Genomic DNA, 14,432 nt, shown 5'->3' on the forward strand with positions numbered 1-14,432 from the left:
CCAAAATTAACACTGTTGGATTTTACTGTAAACCTGACTTGCTGGCATTTCTCCGAATTGCTGTTACATGAAAGCAAAAGTAAGTATAGTTATAATTATATAGAAGTGATTGTGTGGGGAGTTCAGTGGAAAGTTGTTGTCTATTGAGTGGCAACGTTCATAACAAAAGGAAGATTGATATCTTTTTCTTTGTTTTATTTTTTTAAAGTTTATTATGAAGTATTTGATTGGATATTGTGGTAACTCCTTGGCCTTTTAAAAAAAAAACAAGAAACAAACAAAAAGAACATGATATTGCTACGAAAATACCCCCAACAACACCATCTGTGACATATATGAAAGCAGTCCCTGCTAGAAATCTGGCTTCAGATACATTGCAAAAGTGGCAACTATGAACCACTGTCCCTCTTCTTATGAACAACATCAAAATAACAAGTAATAGCAGGAAATGTAATTAATCACCAATACTCATCCCAAATTCTGGTATCATTGAAGGGGCATCTGTCTTTATTTTATCTGCTAGAAGTAGCAGCTATATCTGACTCAAGTCTCACCTTATCATTTTAAGAAAAAAGATGTATTGGCTAATATAGTCTGAGTTATAATACGCTTGACAAAAAAAAAGCACAAGATGGTCATGTCTGGAATGTCTTTGATCATAGGCATGTTCTTAGGAAGCAGACCTGTGTCAGTGGATTAAACAATTAAATGATGAAGTTTGTGTATGTGTGTGTGTTGTTATATATATATATATATATATATTATATATATATATAATAATAATATTAGGGAGTATTTATATTATTTGTTATTTATGTATTAGTTTATATCTATCACTGTTTGAGTTGCCTAATTCATATTATATATATATATATATATATATATATATTGATATAAAGAGTAAAATCAATAATAATTATACAGGTAGCCAATGCAGAAATAAAAACCTTGTAGGTAAATTTTACAAAATATTTTATACTCATATACATAATTATAACAAGGGATTGGCTTTATGCCTCACCATACACCATAAGAAATAAATGCTAAAGGCCTTTTCACTACCTTAAAATCTCTGAGAATAACACACTTTATTGTAGGCAAGTAAAAGAAAAATAATGAATCAATGAGGCTGATTAACTATGGATGCATTTCAAACTTAAAGTAAAAACTAATTTTACTTACTGTTTCTCCTCAGCATAGTATTTCGTATAAGTTCACGAGTATTTCAAAATATGCATGCGGTCAGCATCATCATATGTCCAATATCTTTCCACACTCGTAAAAATATCCTGCCGAATATAATTCATTTCTTTCTTTTATACCCACATGTGTATTAAGTTCTAGACCACTGTAAATGCAGTTTCAATCATGGAGTGAATTTATTCAAATATTATTTTAATAATAAAGGGTAAAATCAGTGTATTATACCCTTTATTAATAATAAAGGGTAAAATAAAGTGTGTTATTCTCAGATATTTTAAGGTAGTAAAAAGGACTTTAGTGTCCATTTGTTACAGTATGTGGTGAGGCAGAAAGCCAACCCCTTGTTATAATTATGTATAAAATTATAAAATATCTTATATATGTATGTATATATAGGCATCAACAGCTTGCAAGCCATGCTGCTCCAGACTGATGATGAGCAATGACTCTGAAACTAGTCTCTGGATGAAGGTGCTTATCTCTCCTTTGAAAACATAAGGAAACATGAAGTGTGTCAAAGCCAACAGGAAACGGTGTTTCCTAGGGCTAAATAGCAGTAGCATTCTACCCTTTCATGGGACTGTCACATTAAGTTGACAACATGCCATCACTTTATCGTGCTGCTACTGTATAAATCATTCTGTGAGATTTAGAAATGTATTATTTCTCTCTCTCTCTCTCTCTCTCTCTCTCTCTCTCTCTCCATATATATATATATATATATGTGTGTGTGTGTATGTGTGAAGGTGCATGGCTTAGTGGTAAGGACATTCGATTTACGATTGTAAGGTTGTGTGTTCACTTCTCATCGATGCATTGAGTCCTTGAGCAAGACACTTTATTTCATGTTGCTCCATTCCACTCAGCTGGCAAAAATGAGTAGTACTTGTATTTCAAAGGGCCAGCCTTGTCACACTCTGTGTCACGCTGAATCTCCCTTAGAACTATATTAAGGGTACATGTGGAGTTTGTGGAATCATCAGCCACTTGCATGTTAATTTTCCAAGCAGGCTGTTCCATTGAAAAGATCAACTTGAACCCTTATCATATCCAATGGAGTGTCAGAAGTATTTACATCTGCAGAAGTAATTAAAGAAGAGAAAGAATTGTTGTATATTAATTTAGTTCATTTTTATCCACTTATAATTTGGATATCAGGATTTACTGGAATACAGGAGCAGAGTGAGTAGTAGATCCAACTTACTTATTCTGTGTGTCATACTTTGAACTACTGCACATTGCAGTATCTAGCGTAGTCTTTGACTAGTCAGAAGATTCTATATATATGGAATGATGGATCTGGCAGCTAATCTGTTCAAACAAGGCTGACAGAAGCTAAGCAGCAGGAACAACAAAGACTTACATGGATGTAGAACATACACAGGAAAAATACTAGATATGACAGTTACTTTCAGGTCAACAGCAGCAGCAGCAGCAAAACTAGACATAGTCTCAACAAACACAACTCTACAGCAGCAACAAGCACAACAAGTGGTGATCAATTACTACATACTTTGTTTTCTTAATACATTTCGTTATTTCTCTAACTTAAGGACACCCAATTTATGCTGTAGTAATTATCGGAGAACTGGAATTAACCAAGAATTTGGGTTTAGGAATACAAATTCACTGCTCACATTATCTTTTTTCTCCATTCAGTAGACCTTATTATGAGTGTTTCAATTTATCCAACTTCTAGAAGTCAATTTTGTTAGGAGATACCATTCTTAGAAATTCAGGCTTGTAGTAGCTGTGTAAATTGAAATGTATGGAACAATGTGTAGTGTCCAGAGAAAACACTGGAATATTTTTAATGCATTTAAATTCCTGAACTGAAAGCTGGTATTTTAAATCATACCAAGCCACTTAGTCAGCAACAGGTATTATTGTTACTAAGAAAATTGTTATAAACATTGGAGTTTCTGACTAGGCCACAGTTTGTTTTGTTATTAAAGTTTTTTCTTAACAACAATAGCGTAGACATTTGCAAAAACTTTGTTATTGTATATGTTTCCTACCATTTTCAAGCTGCTTGTTCAAAACACTTATATCTACTCTTTCTACTATTATTAACCCTTTAGCATTCAGATTATTCTGTCAAATGTAAAGCGTATGTATTCACACCATGTAAAATTAATCTTGCATCATTTCATGGCTTTGAGATTTCAATGATGTGATTGTTTATTTTTAAAAATGACACAATAAGGTAGCTATGAATGACCATATCTGACTAGTTTGAACATAAAACAGGTAGAATATTTTGGCCAGATATGGCCGGTTTAAACACTGAAGGGTTAAAGAGTACCCCAAATCAGCCATGTATCAGATCTTTTTCCAGATGTAGTGTATCTTTCTTTTGTAAGATAGCATAAGGTTTATTTGGTTGTGTGACTCCCTCACTGATTCCACCATTCTGTTAGTGCAGCTGAAGCAACGTCAAATATGCAAGCTATAGATGGGCTGTCAGTTTGTAGAGAATACTGTTTTATGATAATCCCTTCTGTTGCTTCTTAATATGATATGCAGACAGGGTTTCTCAAACATGATCATGTAGCATCACTCATCAATATCTTTAACTAAGTTACATCCGACAGGTTTCTACTTGCTATGTATTAATGCCAAGATCCTCATGATGTGCAGCATCAAAATAATGTGATCCACGTAAATACTAAGCCATCTCAATATTTATATTGTATCAAACAAATACTTGAAACCTAAACACAAGATTCACCACAATGTAGGATCAATTTAGTTTATTGTCTACATTAAAGACATTCATATGATGCACATACACATGCACTCTTCATTTACTTTTTATAGAAAACTGAAAGACATCATTCTAAATTTATTGTGTATAGAATGTGTAACTGTTTATGTTAAAAGAGTGTTTACTTCTAAGAGAAGGTAAAATTCCTTATCTGCTATTCTCTTAATAGAAGCATTTAGAGAAAATCTGTTTCTTCATTAACTCTTTATCTTCTTAGCTGTCTTTAACCTGTGCTTTTTTCAGCTTAAAATTTTTACCATATATATTTATTTATTTATTCATTTATTTATTTCTATTTACACCCACCTTCTTTCATTTCCAAATATATTTGGTCTTTATGTGTTTTCTGTACCCTTCTCTACTTAAAATTTATCTTCCTGACCCGGTTTTATCTATTTGTGTGCTGAAGCATGTATTTGTTTGAACCCATTGATGTGGGGGTTCCACATGTGTGTCATCATTGCTGCTGTATATATGTATCTCTTTTATTTTTATATCTCTATTGTAAATATGTGTATGTATTTAGATTGTGTGCATATATATATGTGTGTGTCTGTACCAACATGTTTCTCATGGTTTCACATGACTATTTTTTTTGTATATGCATATCCCTAATTTTTTATGCAGTTTATGTGTGTGTGTGCATAAATTTTAGTTGCTCATGTATCTGAGTGTGTGTGTGCATGTTTGTTTATTGGAAAATTCTTCCTGTCTTCCTTCCAACTTCCTAGTTTCACCAGGTAATCACTTATTCTGCCATACCAATTAAGGCATAATGTAATTTCATTAAAGAAGAAAGACAATAAGAAATGAATATGAACAACAAAACAAAGCAAAGGAAATAACATTTTCCTTTTTTTGTGTGTGTGTAACTTTTTAACTTTTATCTGAAATTTCTAGGAAATGAGGTTTGAGATAAGAAGAAAATTAAAATGGCTTGGGTTATCTTTTTGGTTGAGTTTCATAAAGCTTGACAAACGAGGGGAGACAAAGGAACCAGTAATAGGATCCTGCTAAAAGCCAGTAGATTGGAATGAAAATGGGGCCAGGTTTTTGTAAATGTTTGCAGACTAAATTCTGCAAATGATTTTTCTATAATGATATGTGTTGGTGAGGAGTGGGGTTATTAATACCCCAATCCCCTCTTTAAACCTTATCTCACCATTTCGTTTGGTGAATTTTAAAAATTTAGAATCCAGTAAAATATTTCTGAATTTGTTTTTATAACTTTTATTTTTATTTTACACCCCACCGCCATACACACACCTTACATACCTACAGCTTTTGCTTCTCTATCTTAAGTAAATTCTATTTAATTCCTAATAGCTTTTGTGGAAAACACTTTGCATAATTGCTGAAAATGTTTGATTGATAAATGAAAGAATTCAACTATTTAAATTAAGAGATGAAAATATGTTAGTTCTTTATTTTCTTCTTTATGTTGACCTTTTAATTTTTGTCTTCTGCTATACCCCACTTTTTTTTTTTGGTCATTTACAGTTTCATCTTCCACTCTACTAATAGAAATTTCAAATTTCATACTTTAATTGTAAAATGTTTTGAAATTGCTAAGATGCCTATACTGTTAAATTGCTGATATATACCATGGAATGAAAATGTTGGATGGTTCTCTTCATTACCTTGTATGTGTTTCAAATGTCTACAATTAAAGCTTTGGAGAGAGAGATCTTAGAGAAGTGTATATGTTATCCATAAATCTTCAGTTGTTTGGCTATTATGAAGGACTAGCATCCAACTTCCATTCATAATTAATCAAGGCCTAATAAATTGTTTCGTAAATTTCCTTTCTTCATGACCCCTTCTTTCTTACCAGATAAGCTTTCTTGCAATGTCCTTTCAGTGTTATCAAAATTGGTATATTTTATATTACAAAAAGAGAAAAATAACTAAAACTCAAACCATACAAAACTACTAATAGTAAGAAATATACTCTTTACTCTTTTACTCTTTTACTTGTTTCAGTCATTTGACTGCGGCCATGCTGGAGCACCGCCTTTAATCAAGCAACTCGACCCCGGGACTTATTCTTTTGTAAGCCTAGTACTTATTCTATCGGTCTCTTTTGCCGAACCGTTAAGTGACGGGGACATAAACACACCAGCATCGGTTGTCAAGCAATGCTTGGGGGACAAACACAGACACACAAGCGCACACACACACATACACACATATATATATATACATATATACGACAGGCTTCTTTCAGTTTCCGTCTACCAAATCCACTCACAAGGCTTTGGTCAGCCCGAGGCTATAGCAGAAGACACTTGCCCAAGGTGCCACGCAGTGGGACTGAACCCAGAACCATGTGGTTGGTAAACAAGCTACTTACCACACAGCCACTCCTGCGCCTATGTGAATATTTTCAATTGGATTAATGTACTTGTTTGTTTTAGCACAATGCATTGATCTGTGGTGTAATAATTGACTGTAATGGGAATTTCTGGGATTTTAATACTTGTAAGGTAGCATCTTTATTGCCTTTAAAGTTGAAAATGCAAATTTGTGCAGATATGTGGAAGGAAACTGTAGAAAAGCTAGCATTGCTAATTCAGATAGTATTCTAATAGTATTGGTCACATTTGGCCAAAAAAATACTCAAGTCTGAGACTTGGATTGCGTTGCAACTATAGAAATTCAGGAGAATTACCTTCAAAGAGAGATGCTTTATCTTTTCTATTGTTACAATGACATGGGTTTGAATCCAATCTAATTTACAAGTGCATATGTCTTTTAGAAAATATCTTGAGAACTATTTCTGTTATACATATTAAATTTTGGATTTTGCACTGCTCAATCAAATTATTTTAATCAAATTATTTTCACAGACAAAATAACCATGACATGAAACTGTTTCAAACTTGGTATTTTGATCTGCATACTTCTTCCATACTCTTTACTCTTTTACTTGTTTCAGACATTTGACTGCAGCCATGCTGGAGCACCGCCTTTAGTCGAGCAAATCGACCCCGGGACTTATTCTTTGTAAGCCCAGTACTTATTCTATCGGTCTCTTTTGCCGAACTGCTAAGTGACGAGGACGTAAACACACCAGCATCGGTTGTGAAGCAATGCTAGGGGGACAAACACAGACACATACACACACACACACATATATATATATACATATATACGACGGGCTTCTTTCAGTTTCTGTCTACCAAATCCACTCACAAGGCATTGGTCGGCCCGAGGCTATAGTAGAAGACACTTGCCCAAGATGCCACGCAGTGGGACTGAACCTGGAACCATGTGGTTGGTTAGCAAGCTACTTACCACACAGCTACTCCTGCACCTATAGGTTTGTTTTGCATATGAAAATGGAAATGTTTGTTTTATTCTCTTGCAGGGAAAAAATTAAGTTCATTAACCTTCCTAAATATGTCTGACAAAGAGCATAATACATCTTTAAGAAGGTTTCCAATTGAAGAAAAACATCTTTACCTGTTGTACATCTACTTAATAATTACAAAATAGTAAATCCTCATGTAGCTGTTTTCATAGAACTATCTCAAATATCAAAATATTTCATAGAAATATCTCAAATACCAATAGTTAAGCCACATTTGTAATGTTGGTTGATTTACATGATTGAATCACAAATTTAATTCATTGAATATGTTGCACAAATTTCTACAATTCTTTCTGTAATTCTCTATTATTTGACAGTAGAATTTTTCTCATTTTTTGTTCTCCGTCTTGGCCTTTGCTTAAAAAATTCTGATTCTGCCAATGAAACTATAACTTTTTCATTGAATGTGTATTGGTTTCTTAATTTTTGTAATTAGGCTTCATGCGAAGCTTCAGTAACTATGACTTCGGCACTCTCTTCTGCCAAGTTATTCTTTGGCAAATTCAATCAATGTGAGTTATTTTCAGTTCTGTGTAATACAAAGATTAACAAATAATTTTGAAAATAACTGTGAGATGAAATTTGAAAAAATTAACGGAAATAAAAAACAATTATTATTGACAGAAACAGTATTAGTACCAAGAGATACTATTGGTATCAGAATACCAATAGTATTAATACCAGAATCAGTATTAATACCAGCTTAGTGTGGATGTATTGTCAGAAGGCTGAATGCTGCAGCACTTACCTTGAGGGGACTCTCATGTGGGTTCATGGAATATAAAATCAGATATATATTGTAGCAGACAAGACTCATCCAGCACAGGAAGCAGAACTGTCACACCATGTGATTTCAGCATGCTGCTCTTCTTCAGTGGCAGCCATCCAATGGCTGCATATCAGCCAATATATATCACATCATGTTTATGGGGAAACAACTAAGTTAAGTCTATATCATGAGTGTTTGGAGGTATCAGTAGGTGATATGACACTTTGTTATCTAAACTGTAAGATTTTCTTGTGATAGAGGGAGAGAGAGAGAGAGAGAAAGAGAGAGAGAGAGAGAGAGAGAGAAAGAGCTTTTTTCTCTCTCTCTTTTAAGCTTTTGAATAGTTTTTTTTTTAAATTAATTAAAATAACAATAAGTTAGATATCCATTGTGTAGTGATGAACTGCAGTGGTTTGCCCAATAAGGTATTAGGGTTTCGGCCTGTAGACCCATCTTGCTGCCTTAGTCTACCAAACAGGTCTCAGATAATCTGTGATATGCTGAGAGTCTGTCTAGATTTGCAATCAATTTTTCGTGTTTGTGCTATAACCTCTATTGTAAATAATAATCAATGTTCTTATGGTAAGAAAATGACAAGTCTGAAAGCTACTGATTCTTTATATTAGAATAAAATTACCAATTCTTTGTGTTAGAATACAATTACTGATTCTTTATATTTGAATAAAATTATTGCCAGAAGCATTTAAAATACGTGTTGGTTGTTGTAGAATTATTGATAGTTGAATAATTCATGCAGGTGTTTTTTTTTTTTATTTTATTTAATTTTTTATGTTGAGATTACATCTTACCCTTACCTAACCAAAAATGGCATGGATGTGTGCGTGTGTGTGTGTGTGTTGTGTGTTTGTGTGTGTGTTCATTTTGTTTGTATTATTATTTATAACTTGTTGATTATAGGCTAGTGGGGTTCACAACTCATCAAGCTATTGTGGACACCACACTGAAGACATTGTTTTCATTATGTCTAAGATATACAGGCTGAAGTAGCTGAATTAAAAACTGTAAACTACAAAATACTTGTAAATGTTATAATACTCCTGCTGTTTAGAATGGAAAATTTTATCAAATTTTACCCCTTCTAGTACTCACCCACAACTCAATTGCTTGAGGTATTGTGAGTTAAGTTCTTTTGCCATAATAGAGCACATTGCCAGCGAGTGATATGAACTACTAAAATTTTAACCGATTTCTCACTGTATTTCTTTGGACATTCGCCATCTTTGTAAGGAAGAATTTAGTAAAATAACTTTGTCACTATTAATATGCTGGGAACATAAATTGATTTAAAATTTTGATGGAAAGTTTAATTTAGATAATTTTAAAGCAGGAAGATTGCATCATATACCAACAGTGGTCTCAGGTGTATTAGTACTAAAAGGGTTAAATAGGTATCTGATTTTATTTATCTAGCCTCCTGTGACTTTAGTATGGAGTACTAATTATATAGGCATACAATATTGATACAACTGTCACGAAAATCTTATATTCCAATCTACTGTTCCTTGTAAATCTGCAATCTCATATCTATTTATCTATCTGTCTGTGTGTGTGTGTGTGTGTGTGTAAGCTACAAGAATCAAATTGTGTAAACAGTATTACCTTCAGATAATTCTCTTACCTGGAAAAGATATGACAAATGGTGACAGGAAGAGGATCCAGCTGTAAAATGCTGCTTCAGATAACTCCCCATCTAACTTACGCTAGTGTTTGGCAAAACAAATGCTAAACGAGTGGCCAGCTGAATGAAGTCAGTTTAATAGGAAATAATGTTACAGTAAATTGCAAACAAATTTATTTTGAGACTTAATCTTAAAAGGATTCACTTAAATTTAATTATCTTATGTTTTCAAACAAAATATGATCACATTTATTTATATTTCCTATTCAAGATTTATACCATATTTGAATATTGTAATGTGAGAAGAGATGTGGTAGACCTAATCTGTTATCCAGTTTAAGCCCACCACCTGGACTTTGGTTGTGTTGAGTAGAATCCATTCAATTACAAACTTTTAGATCAAATCTCTAGTTTGAAGATAAAATGATGCATTCCTTTCAGCTGCAGAAGCCCATGGATTGTTGTTTCTCTTCATCTCCACGTATAAAGACTTGGAGGTTCTGAAAAAGTTACAGGGGCTGCCCTCTCTTTCCAACTAAGCTGTAACAAAAAGCAACAGATATCCTTATAAATATAACACAAAACAAAATCCCAAGTTTGATTAGAATCTATGTAATGTCTCTGATTTTTGGTTCTTAGTTTTGTGAGATTTTCTCATAACTATATTGATTCGTTTAGGGGTAAGATACATCCTGAAACAATTCCCCATGGGAATTTAAAACATCTTAATGTTCAGAGTTGTAAAGACTAGCTCAGTGTAGCTGACATTTTGTTGCCCAGTTGTATTGTCTATCTTGCTATTGTATCCTTTATCTTTGGACAAGAAAGTTTACCTCCTCAAAACTTCAGTAATCTATACTTAAGAAATTGTTGTCATTTCTCTTTTAGAATTAAGTTGAAATCATTGTCACTGCTGTTAATGGGCATGAAATTTGCCCCCATTTATCCCATGCCACTTCACACCTTTGATATAATTAAAATATAATGTAAAAATAAAACGAAAAATAAACTGGGGAAACATATGTTAGTCTACAACAAATCAGTTTTGAAAAGTTTGAATGACTGTTGTCAATAGTGATTGGCTTAGTGGCAGATGTCTACTAACTAAAATCAACAACAACTATAACATTAACAAGCTACAAGAATCAAATTATATGAATAATATGTTTTCAATTGATCATTTTTCTTGTTCTCTGATTTCATTCTTCTTGTATACATTGTAATATTAACTTCCATCTGTATTCGTAGTAAATCTGAGTAGAGAGTTATGTTTTAGAAGGATTTAAGAGAAAAACAAAAATTATCAAGAACCTAAAGGAAAAAAAATATGTATCTAAAAAATTGAGAAACAAATGTTCTGCTAGATAAGATGATTAAAGTGTCTTTTGGCTTTCTCTCTAAGCAGATAATTATTTCTTTATAACATTACCAGGCTCCATTTCAGGTTTATATATATTGTGTTTGTAATGTGCATATTGTTTGAATATATGTGTATATATCTATGTAATATGGATATATTTGTGTGTATGTATCTCTGTAATATGTATATGTTTGTGTAAATATGTGTGTGCTTGTGTCTTTCAGTGCTTGTGACCTTTTGAAATCAATGTTTACTTCTTGTTCTGTGCTTTTAGTGAAATTTATTTTACTTTCTATCCTCTGTGCTTACAAATGTGTTGTTTACTTACAATATACAAGGAATAAAAGTAAACTATTTGAGTAGATATATACAACATAAATTCAAGCTGGACTGCTTATCTTTCCATCAATTTCACTGTTGGCTTTTCATTGTAATATGCATAATGCAGTATTGTCTCAGTTTATCTAGCTGGCAGTATAGGCATTATATTAATGGCAATGGATTAGTAGAACCGTTGGAGCAGTGGACAAAATACCTTGCAGTTTTTAGTTGTGATTCTTTATGTTTGGAGTCCAAATTGTACTAAGGTCAATTTCACATTTCTGCATTCTGGGCTTCATAAATACTAAGGTTAGTCAAAAAATAATGCAATATTTTATTATATATAAAAAATAAGGTGTATAATCAAACATATTGTACATCAAAATATAGCTATACGTCTTGGGTCCTCATCCCAACTGCTCAAAATAGTCATCATCTCTTTCAATGGCAGTGTTCCACCTATGAATGAGAACGTTTTCCTAGCTTTCTAAAACTTAGCTGTCTGCTTTTATAGTTTTTCTATTATAACTATTATAATTTTCACTAAATAAAATTAAGACTGCTGTAAGGAATTGGCTATCACATTAGCCAGCTGAGTTTTACAAAGCTGGAATAAATGTCATTGAAAGAGCTGGTAGTTGGGTTGAGAAGTAGGGCTACGAATCTGTGATGTAGAACTACATGATGATGGAAAATATGTCTGGTTGTATTCTTTATGTTTTTTTTACAACATAAAACTGCATTACTTTTTGATTCACCCTTGTACATTACCAGTCAGGAACTGGAATCAATTGCATGGAATTACAGTAGAAGAGTAGTAAAGATTATTTGTCAATGCTACCAGATAAAAATCAGCGCCCAGTCCAGGTATGAGTTTTTGAGTCACTGAAACATTTATATCTTATGTACAATACTGTAAACTGGTTACAAATCCAGCAACCAGAGTTCTATTCTCTGGATTTATATTATTTCTGTTAGTTTATTTGGTGATGGTAAAGACTGTAACGTCAGCATTGATTAGGCAGGATTATGGTATGTAGGGGGTTAGTTAGCTAATTAGGTGTGATCTACAAAACTATATTTCCAGATAATCTGCATTAATACATTGTGTGGGCCCCGTAGTATGCTTGATAGTATGCGTGTGTCATATGATATTGCTTTTACTTGTATTTGTATGCCAGTAATGTGGTGGTGTGTGGGAGGAAACAGTAGATTGGGGGGTAGTATGGAGGAGGTTGTACAGCAGAGTGAAGTAGGGTGGAGAGAGACAAAATGAACTTACTAGTAAAAGCAATTTAACAAAATAAAGACTCTCTTTCTCTGTCTGTCTTTGTATCTCTCTGATCGGGTAACCATTTACTTCCCCTATAGGGAAATGCTTGTTTCTATCTCACTATAACCTTTCATCATCTGACACAAGATCCCCTCCTCCAATGCCTCTCCCCTCTCAAAGGATTTTTGGCTTGCAAGTTACTTGGCAACTCTGCCAGTGTGCCACTTAAAAAGCATCCAGTCTACACTGTAAAGTGATTGGTGTTTGGAAGGGCATCCAGCTATAAAAGCCATGCCTGACTGACCTTGCCTGTGCTTGTACCATGTGAAAATTACTCAATCCATTCTGCTGGGTGGTTGGTGTTAGGAAGGGCATCTAGCCATAGAAACCATGCCAAAACAGACCAAGTAGTCTGGTGCAGGCTCCTGTCTGGCCAGCTCCTATCAAACCATCCAATCCATACCAGAAGGCAGGCATTAAACGATGATGATGATGATAGACTATCTGAACATGAGAGAAGCACGTTAGAGTGCTTCTACAGCTAGTGATAATGTGAAGTGTACTGGTTAGTGTGCTTATTAGCCTACTACAGTCAAGGCAAGAGTGGCTATTTTCACAATGGATATGGTATATTGGTTCCAATGTGTTTCTCATTCCTGATGTTCTTTCATTTGACGTCACTGACCATTTTTTTCTTTCTCTGATTTAAAAACTGGTACATTTTGTGCCTTGAGGAACAAAATCATTCATTGAGCTCTCCTCTGTTTATTTGTGTAAAGAAATTAGTTTGCTGCCTCACTGTTATTTGTGGAAATGCTATTGAGGTTAGTTGATCACTTCACCTCTGCCGAGGGTGGAAGAAATTCATAAAATAAGTATCAGCAGCAAAGAATCAAGATTTAATGTTTCATGATTATGCACATCACTATTATTTCTGCTATTTCTGCTATTTCTGCTAACTTAATAATTTACATATTACTCTTGTAACGACCAGTCATCTTGAAATAACGTAAATGAGAAAATAGTACACTATATCATTCATAGAGGTGGTAATTGTAACTATAGCGGTGATGATGTTGGGAAGGGTGATAATAACAGTAGTAATATTGATTGCGTTATTTGAATTCATTGTTCAATTACACTCTGAAATGATAGTAATAGCATTGAAAATCAAGCTATGAAGTTATTGCTTCTGTCATGGCTAAAGTTCACAGATGGACTTGAATTCAGTACAATGAGCTCACAAAAGTCTCATCAGTTTTATAGTACAGCTGCTTACTACAGTGTACTAGTGCACCACATTGGTAGCTTCACACAGCAACTAGATCAACTGGGCCATTCAGAATTATGTATATTGGTCATGTACATAGCTTAGTGTTCTTGCCACCTTATGAACCCCTCAGCTTTGTGGCATGGTTGGTTATATATTTTCTTATCAACACAGCCCATGTATTGTCCGGCAGTAATTCTATTACTATTCACAATAGTGGCACTTAAACTCTTGGTTATGTTGTTAGTGAGGGTAATGGTCATAGTAGTAATAATAGTACTACAAATGTTGGTAATGGTGATGGTGGCAGCTGTTGTAATAGTAGCAGCAGTAACAACATCAAGCTATATACCAGCTTTCGGTTTTTTTGTTTGACCATTTTAATATAAAATCTCAAATAATTTACATGAGGGTTTTATTTATTTTTTTTTTTTATATATTTGATTTAACAAAAGGA

At 33.5% G+C, this 14,432-nt stretch overlaps 1 protein-coding gene across 4 annotated transcripts in view; it reads left to right on the forward strand.

Annotated features, from left to right (window-relative positions):
- The window catches only part of LOC115216731 (N-acetylated-alpha-linked acidic dipeptidase 2), a 1,056,093-nt gene that overhangs the window by 346,618 nt on the left and 695,043 nt on the right, over positions 1-14,432 (forward strand). For all 4 annotated transcript variants that reach the window (XM_029786272.2, XM_029786273.2, XM_029786274.2 and 1 more), the window contains one exon: positions 1-79. This exon is cut by the window's left edge and continues 11 nt beyond it. The gene's annotated coding sequence lies outside the window, so the exon portion shown is untranslated. The remainder of the gene's footprint in view (positions 80-14,432) is intronic.

This window comes from Octopus sinensis, linkage group LG10 (genome assembly GCF_006345805.1).
Source record: "Octopus sinensis linkage group LG10, ASM634580v1, whole genome shotgun sequence".
Taxonomy (NCBI): Eukaryota; Metazoa; Mollusca; class Cephalopoda; order Octopoda; family Octopodidae; genus Octopus; species Octopus sinensis.